Below are 9,243 nucleotides of genomic sequence, written 5' to 3'. Positions count from 1 at the left end.
CCCCCAATAGTCATTTTCAGATATGACCTAGAACTGGATTCCATACAAATACTATTTGCAAATGTATCATTTCCCCCTTTCAATCCATGTTTTAAGAAAGTAGAAACTGTTTCTTTAATTTACACAGAAACACCCTTCAGGTACATGGGAGTTTATTTTAGTATTCCTATTTGTGTAATAATTCATTTTAAATTAAAATTAAAAAAATTTTTTCTAAAAAATTTTCAAACAGAAAAGAAACATTCAAAATGTTCTTTCAACATTTTTGAAGAAAATCTGGTCTTTGTGAAGAATGATAAGAGGTTATGAAATAAACACCATTATCTACAAAAGGAACTCATAGATTGTAAGCCTTAATCCTTATTAGGGCTATGGTGAAAATGGCATAGCCTAACATTTTAGCTTTGAAGCACAAGAAGAATATAAATAAACCTTTAAAGTATAATAAAGTATAGATAGTAGGGGGAAATTTTTAAAAATCAATTAATCACGCTGTCCTTCCACAACGCCTTCCCATCTTTTCCCCAGCAGCCCCCTCACCCTTCACAACCTTTAAAACTTCCACAATGAGAAACCCAGGCAGTGAGAACACCTGCTGCTCTTGTCCTAAACAAAGGTTGGGTAAATTACGGTCCTTGGGCCATTTCTGGCCCAGGGCCTGTTTTTGTGTGGCCAGTCAGCTAAGAATGTTTTTTTACATTCTTAAAGGGCTATAAAACAAGCAAACACACAAAGGAGAATATGCGACAGAAACTAGATGTCCACCCTGTGGCCATGTGTGATCTGTGAACCATCTCTTCTGTTGGCTGCAGGAATCCTGGTGAAAGGTGGCTTTTCTTCCATCCAGGCAGCAGTGACAAGAGGTACAGCCGAAGTTGCCATGCCGACAGGGAATTCAGTTCTTAAAATAGTCAACTGCGCTCAGGCATTTTTGGGGTGGGTGGGTTTGGAGGGAGGGGGTTAGGGAGAGGGGTGGGGAGAGATGATAAACGAATGAGTCAGACCCAACTGGTGACAGGTGTTCCATCATCTCTCTGGGAAGACGGCAGGAGGGGACTCTCTAAAAGGAGGTCTGAAAGAGACCTTTTCCATTCAAAGAGTAGGGATAGCTCTGTTTCCTTGCGTTATTTTCCTGCCCGACAGAAGGAAATTCCCCCTACCACCTCTCCTCCCCTCCGCCACCCTGCAGCCTCTTCCCTGCAGAGAACAGAAGGGGAAACACACCCATCTCAAAAAGAGCCTGCCCTGATTCGAAGGGACTGAGTGTGCTGGGGATTCGTCTGTGCAGGGGTGGGAGGCGTCCATTCTCACTCTGGGCTGCCTCAAGGCTTCCTCTGTGGGAGGCCCGCGTCTCTTCATCATCTTGGTCATCCTAATCAGCGTCATGGAACCGAAAGGAAAGTGTATCCCTATCAATGTGTCTTTTATCCAGATAGCCCAATCAACCAACAGTCATTCTTTGAGAATCTCCTGTCACCCCTTTGTTGTGCCCCCAATGCCTGGAAAGGTGAACTAAGTCCTTTTTTTTTAACTGTGGTAAAATATACATAACATAAAATTTGCCATTTTAACCAACTTTTTTTTTTTTTGCGGTATGCAGGCCTCTCACTGTTGTGGCCTCTCCCGTTGAGGAGCACAGGCTCCGGACGCGCAGGCTCAGCGGCCATGGCTCACAGGCCCAGCCGCTCCGCGGCATGTGGGATCTTCCCGGACCGGGGCACGAACCCGCGTCCCCTGCATCGGCAGGCGGACTCTCAACCACTGTGCCACCAGGGAAGCCCCATTTTAACCAATTTTTAACTGCACAACTCAGTAGCATTAAATACATTCACATCGTTGTGCAACTGTCACCACCGTCCATCTTCAGAATTTGTTCATCTTCCCATATTCTGAAACTCTACACGTAACTCCCCATTCTGTACCCGTCCCCCCATCCCCTAGCAACCACTATTCTACTTTCTGTCTCTATGAATTTGGCTATTCTAGGAATCTTATGTAAGTGGAATCAGTATTTTCTTTTGTATCTGGCTTATTTCACTTAGCACATCTTTAAGGTTCCTCCATGTGTCAGAATTCCATTCCTTTTAAAGGCTGAATAATATTCCATTGTAGGTATATACACATTCTGTGTATCCGTTCATCCATCAGTGGAAATTTGGTTTGTTTCTACCTTTTGCCTACCGTGGATAATGTTGTTCGAACTTCGGCAGCTGTTTGAGTCCCTAATTTCAATTCTTTTTCTGGCTAAGTTCATTTTCAGAAAGAAAAAAACTAAGCCGAATGAGATCCCACCCAGGGTGCAGAAGATGCTACAGCAACATTTTCTTATCTCTTCTATCGCATCCATTCAAAATCCATCTCTTATGAGGCCAGCAGCCCCTGGTTCCCTGCTGTCTTCCCTTCTCCAGGCTCTAGCCCTCTGCCCTTACTCCTCACTACCTTGAGTTTAAGGTCCTGGGGACTTGCGGTCTCAGATCCTTCATCAAGGACAGTGGAGAACTTTAAGGTTGATAGTTAGTTCTTTCATTTTTTTCATAGTTGAGCATCATTAAAGTAAAACTTTCTAGGTTTAATGCCAATTGTATATTTTAGCATCATTTCAATGTGGGGTTTTTTTTTTTGTTTTTTGTTTTGTTTTTTTTGCGGTACACGGGCCTCTCACTGTTGTGGCCTTGCCCGTTGTGGAGCACAGGCTTCAGACGCACAGGCTCAGCGGCCATGGCTCATGGGCCCAGCCGCTCCGCGGCATGTGGGATCTTCCTGGACCGGGGCACGAACCTGTGTCCTCTGCATCGGCAGGCGGACCCTCAACCACTGCGCCACCAGGGAAGCCCTCAATGTGTTTTTATACAAAAGGACCCATTTCCCACCAGGAGCAGGGAAGGAAAGGATTCAGCGGAGAGGCATATCACTAGGAATTTTTTTGGTCGGGAATGAGTACATGGTCTTAGTTGGCTCACTCAGGCTGAAGGGAAGGAATTTTATTTTGTGGCTGGGCAAGATGTTCTTTTTTTTTTCCCCTGGGGGTGTTCCACTTGTTGCTGATTGAAAGGAAGCTGGGCTGTGGATAAAGCTGACACCTATGGAGGAAGGCCGAGCTAAGAGAATAGCAGAATATGGTGCTAGTGTCCTGATCGTGCAGTGCCTGAAGCTTACTCTACTCCAGTTACCTGTTAGGGAACCAATAAACTGCCTTGTATTTTAAGCCTGATTTGGTAGGGCTTTCTGACCCTCAGGACCAAATTTACCCCAAGAAGAGTGGAAAGTCATTACAAGGTATAAGCAGGGAGAGTCCAGGAAGAGGGTGACATGATCAGATCTGCATCACATGGTTGCCCTGAGCTCTAGCTGCAAGGTGGAAATGGGTTAGTGGGGAGCTGGGTTAGTGGTTGCAGTTGGAGGTGCTACTGGACCAGTTCTGGTGAGAGGTTATGGAGGAGGAGAGAGGGGAGCAGATCTGGGAGATTTTAAAGAAGTTTTCTATATGAAATCACGTTGATCCCCCCGAAACACCAAACACACACAGACACATGGATTCCAACGTCAATGGCTATCCAAAGCCCCCGCCCCATTTCTACAAATTTGGGGAAGCAGGGAAGAGGTTTTCATTTCTCATGGACATTTCTGCCTCACAGGCTCCCACCTCTAAGAGCGGTTTAGTTGTTCTGCCAAGTCATGGCTGGTGTGAAGCTCAGTCCGTTGTTGGTTTCTACAGCCCCTCACGTAGACGGTCCTGGTGAGGCGGGCTCACGCTGCAGTCTTCCGCCACTTTGTCTCACTGCTTTCCTTTTCCTCCTCCCAACTCTGTTCTTGATCCCCTCCCTCATGGGTTCCTTGGGGAGCTCCATTTTTTCTCTCTTCATGGTGGAAAAAATTCAGCTTTCCCAGCTCCTTCCCTCAAACTTGCACATCCGGCCTCTTCAGGGAGCTGGGAAGAACCAAGGGCCCCCATCGGGCACAGTCTGCTCGCCTTACAAGGCAGGTGAGTTCAAAATAGCCAGCTTTCCCCCGTTGTCATTCTCAGTACGGATACTTGTCTCCCACGGCTGGATTACGAACTCCTTGCAAGCCGGACCATGTTGTCCTGGTCTCTGTGATGTCCACTGCACCTAGCGCTGTGGGCACTTGTGCAACTGGTCAAACCCTGCTTGTTCCAAAGCAGCCTAGACGCAGGCCATAGCCAAGTAAACCCAGTGTCTTCAGGAGGATGTTTAAGAGACACTGATTGATTGAGGGCTCCTGTGCACAGGAAAGGCCTGAAATGATTTCATAGAGCAAATATTTGTTGGGCATTTCCTGTGTGCAGCATGCAGTGGCCTGTGGCACTGGGGCATACAAAGATGAAATCGTTCCTCTGCCCTCGAGGTCCCACCATGGAGGGGAAGACACACACACTGCTGACAGCCTATCAGGGGACCAAAATGGGAATTACTGGATATGGACTATGGGACCCAGAAGGAATGGATTCTGTCTGGGGTGGGAAGGTAGGTTGAGTGATTAGGGTGGGAGGGTGAGTCAAGAGGGCTTTACAGAGGATATGACACTATCGTGGGCACTTGAGGCATAACTGAGATGCGAGGAACTGCCTGGTCCCCTCTGAGAGTGGGGAGTAGTTGGCATGACGAGTGTGCCTGGAGCTGGGATGCAGGGGAGGGGCCAGGCTGGACAGGCCCTGTCATGCTTCGCCCAGGAGATGTGCTGCTTTCCTGGAGGTGATGTTTGGGCGCCCAGCAAGTGTTTTACCTTGATTCCCCTCGCTCCATGCCAGGGAAGAGCAGGGGGCGGAATGGGTGAAAATCTTTAAGATGTTGGCTTCCCTTAATCAGCCCCTTAGGCCACTGACATTCTGGTTCCCTGGAGTCTAAGAGGGAAGAAAGGAGTCGATTGAAAGTGAGAAAATTGTCGTGTGAAGGAGTAAAAAACAGCTGCAAGCACAACACTCCTTCGGAGATGGAATGAATAAATGAGATAAAATCCTAAATAAATACCTTGCATGGTACTAATTGCGTTTTAAAGGCTGCCACCGGAGCACAGATAAAACGATGCTGTATTTCATTAGTGGCTCCTTTAATTCTATGGTATTTGCCAGCAAAGCCCTATTAAAGCACTCTGTAATTAAAGACCAGTTCTGGGTCCTGTAATTTAGAGCATTATCAAAATAGGGCAAGTGACTGGAGGTAAGGAAATAGAAACAAACACCACTTTCATAAGGTCCTTGGAGATCACACAGAGTGTGAATTTTAAAAGCTCAGCCTCTGTACCGCCCCTGCCCGAGGGGTCTTGTCCACATCAGTGTTTTCCATTTGATGGGCAACCAGTTACATTTTTATTATCCCACAGGAGTGTAGGTGGAGAAGTAAATCAGTTCTTTTATTAAAATGATTTTTTATTGTGATATAATTCTCATAACATAAAATTACCACTTTAAAGTGTATAAATGAGTGGGTTTTAGTATATTTATAACGTTGTACAGCCATCACCACTATCTAATTCCAGGACATTTTTATCATCCCCAAAAGAAACCCCGTGGCTGTGAGCGATCCGTTCCCATTCCCACCCACGCAGCCCCGATCCAGCCCCTGGAAACCACTCACCTGCGTTCTGCCTCTATAGATTTGCCTATTCTGAACATTTCATATAAAGGGAATCGTACAGTATGTGGCCTTTTGTGGCAGGCTTCTTTTACTTAGAATATCTTCAAGGTTCATCTGTGTTACAGTACGTATCAGGACTTCATTCCTTTTTGAGGCTAAATCATGCTCTGTTGTCTGGATATACCACTTTGGTTTATCCATTCATCCGCTGATGAACATTTGGGTTGTTTCCATTTTTTAACCGTAATTAATAATGCTGCTAGGAACGTTCACGTACAAGGTTTTGTGTGAATCTATGTTTTCAGTTCTTTCAGATAGTGGAATCGCTGGGTCATATGGTAGATCTTTGCTTAACCTTTTAGGAGCTGCCAGGCTATTCTTCACAGCAGCAGCAACTATTTTATGTTCCCAGAAGCAACGTATGAGGTTTTCAATTTTCCCACATCCTCACCAACTCTTGCTATCGTCCGTTAGTTTTTTTTTTTCTTTTTTAATAAATGAATTTATTTATTTTTGGCTGCGTTGGGTCTTCGTTGCTTTCCCCGGGCTTTCTCTAGTTGCGGTGAGCGGGGGCTACTCTTCGTTGTGGTGCGCGGGCTTCTCATTGTTGTGGTGCGCGGGCTTCTCTTCGTTGTGGTGCGCGTCTCTTGTTGCGGAGCACGGGCTCTAGGCACACAGGCTTCAGTAGTTGTGACACATGGGCTTCCGTAGTTGCGGCGCACGGGCTTAGTTGCTCCACGGCATGTGGGATCTTCCCGGACCAGGGCTCAAACCCGTGTCCCCTGCGTTGGCAGGCGGATTCTTCACCACTGCCCCACCAGGGAAGCCCAGGATGTGTCTTAACGTGTATGTCAGGCAGGCTGAAGTCGGGACCTTGTTGTCACTGCCTGGACATCAAAACTTGCTGACCAGCTGTCAGCTGCCAGGGAGAAAACCCCAGAGACAGTAGTGGAGCCTCCTTTTAATGAGGCTGTGTCACAAGCTCTTGGCACCCAGGACAACAATGTGGGGAAAAACACAGGCCACCATGACTCTGAGTCAAAGCGTGACAAGAAGAGTGGACCCCAAGTGTGAGGAAGTTTGGAAATACCATAACCAATTTATTTCACTTGTATTTTGCTTTTTATCAGTGCACAGGAGTGATGTATGGCAAATATCTTTAAATAAATCTCAGAGAGCTCGCTCTTTCAGTAAGTACAAAATAAAACTTGTAAGTACTAAGAAACTCTTGTGTCGATTAATTGGCTTTTTTTTTTTCTTTTTTAGGCAAGCATAAAATTATGACACAGGTTACAATTGCTGGTGAAATACAGACACCTACTTCCCATGGGGAGAAGCTGTTGAGAGAACCGGCTGGGACGCCGTGAGTGAAACACTTACCACCGGGCCTGGCAGGGAGCAGTCCTGTTATCAACACTGATGGTTAAGAGTGTTGTTAATAACAATGTACCCACTCGACTCATATTAGGACATGTGTAATGAGTGACACCTCTTCTGATCCTTCACTGCATGACTAATCCTGGAGAAGGGGAAAACCATAACTAATGCTTTTTTTTAAATAATAGATCTCACAAAAAAAATCAATAAAATCAGCTGTGCTAATGAATATAACATTTCAACAATGTTAGTCAGAGACTCTTAAGGCTTGCTGTGTGCTCTCTGCAACACTGGAAGGTAACACAGAGATGTTGGCCTCTTCCTAGGGGACACGCACTGGGCACCATACACGTCAGTCCTGTCCAGCAGTGGAGTTCTGTGCCCCCAGGGGTGCATGTGGCTCAGCCACTCCCTCTGGGAAGCCCGCTAACTCTGCCCTCTGTTGTGTGGATCTCTTCCCAGCGCCTCACACCGGTAACTTGAAATTGGCTGAGGCATGAGTATTTACACAAGGGGAATTGGCAAACACCATTAATCAGGACTTTTTTAAAAGTTAACTTACTAGCTTACCACTGCATCGAAGGTACTGAGTTCCTGGGGTGGAGGTGGTATCTGTAAACTCAGTCCCACACCACAAGCCAAGGGCCACTCACTGGATCAGCAGGGATGTTTGGGCACCATGGGCATTCGCCCTACTTCCCTGGATACATATTCTTGCCACATCGTCCACTTCCATGTGGCTGTCTTTGGGGTGTGGGTGACCTGTTAGAAGGTTCTTCTTGCTCCTGTTTGTGTGATGAAAGTCAACGTAGAGTCAGCGTCGCTAACAGCGTTCTCTAAAATGGAGCTGAGAGACCGTGGAAGAAGTATGATTTACACACGCCTCGGCCTGGATGGAGTCTGAGCTCTGACCATTTATTGTCTTAACGCAGGCATCCAGAACATTTGCCCCGTGTTCCAGAAACTCAAGATACTTATCAGACCCTCACCCTAAAATAACCCATGACAACCTATCCCTTAAGGACAAATATTTCCTTTCTTGCGTCAGGGTCAATCCTAGTTCTTACAACTCAACAACCCGGTGCCTTTTACCTTTATAAGCCCCTGACTCTTTCTCTTCCCTGGAACACTCTTTCGGTTTTACCTGAACCAGTATCTCCTGAATTGCAATTCCTAATTCCACAGAAGCTCTCTTCTAATTCGCAGCCTTCTGTGTTTCTTGGTCGACATGTTTCAGCTGCAAAACATCTTCCAGACGCTGAGCAACCTTCTCCACGGTTTCTGTGTGGCTGGAATTAGGCTGAGAGCTCAGGCTTCTGAGGGCTGAGTCAGGATGAGAGTGGAACAGAAACAAAAGCACAACGGAAGAAGAAAACAATGCCTGTTTGACTACTGGAAAGAGGATGGAGACAGGCTTTCTCTTAATTCCTTAGTAGAGGGGAACCCAACAGACATTATTAGCATGCTCGGGTGCATAGACTTCCTGCCCCTCCAGCTCCTCAAGGAGAATTCTGTAAGTGCTAGCCTGGTATCTCTACTCCTTCCCTCAACTCTCCTTATGAGGGTTAGAAGACATAGTAATAAAGACCAGACAAGAGAAGAATGGGGAGAGGAGAAAAGCAAGCCAAGTTGCCTGGGGGAGAGGCAGTGTGAGGAACGGGGTGCTAGGACAGCTATGGGGGGAGGGAAGTAGATGGGAGGGCCGGGAGTCTCATGATTCTTGGGTTATTTGAATAGACATACATGCACAAGGGACCCAATTACGAAATCTCCCCCACCCTCTACCTTTGGGCTCCAGCACCCCATTATTTTCCCTAGAAATAACCCCTCTTATTAGTTCTTTGCATATCCTTCCAGAAATTCTCCATGGCAGAGGTTTTCAAACTTCCCTGTGGATGAGAATCACCTGGAAGGTATGTTAAAACAAAGAATGCTAACTGACCCCTGAGTTTCTTTTCTGATTCAGAGGCTCTGAGTGCTGTCTGAGAATCTGCATTTCTTACAAGTTCTCTCTGATGCTGATGCTGCTTGCTGGTCCAGGGACAACACTCTGAGAACCACTTTTCTGAAGGTATTCATGGGAACATTTAACACTTACCCCTTTTTTCTGAAGTAATTTGAGCATCTGTTCCTGGCAATGGACATATTCCTTAGGACACCATTGATGGCCCTTCCCTATGCTGGTTTCTTCCCCTGGGCTACTCTCCTCCCTGACCTCTGTTTATCCAAGGCCCAGTTCAATGTCTGCTTCCTCCAGGCAGTCTTTCTTGGT

At 46.4% G+C, this 9,243-nt stretch overlaps 1 protein-coding gene across 1 annotated transcript in view; it reads left to right on the top strand.

Annotated features, from left to right (window-relative positions):
- Positions 1–5,702: 5,702 nt before the first annotated feature.
- SLC1A4 (solute carrier family 1 member 4) overlaps positions 5,703–9,243 on the top strand; it is a 110,258-nt gene continuing 106,717 nt past the window's right edge. The window contains exons 1-4 of the mRNA XM_049696413.1: positions 5,703–5,718; positions 6,861–6,957; positions 8,209–8,484; positions 8,938–9,042. The gene's annotated coding sequence lies outside the window, so the exon portion shown is untranslated. The remainder of the gene's footprint in view (positions 5,719–6,860; positions 6,958–8,208; positions 8,485–8,937; positions 9,043–9,243) is intronic.

The sequence above is a fragment of the Orcinus orca genome, chromosome 13 (assembly GCF_937001465.1).
Source record: "Orcinus orca chromosome 13, mOrcOrc1.1, whole genome shotgun sequence".
Lineage (NCBI taxonomy): Eukaryota > Metazoa > Chordata > Mammalia > Artiodactyla > Delphinidae > Orcinus > Orcinus orca.
This window is presented reverse-complemented; position numbering and strand designations above follow the sequence as displayed.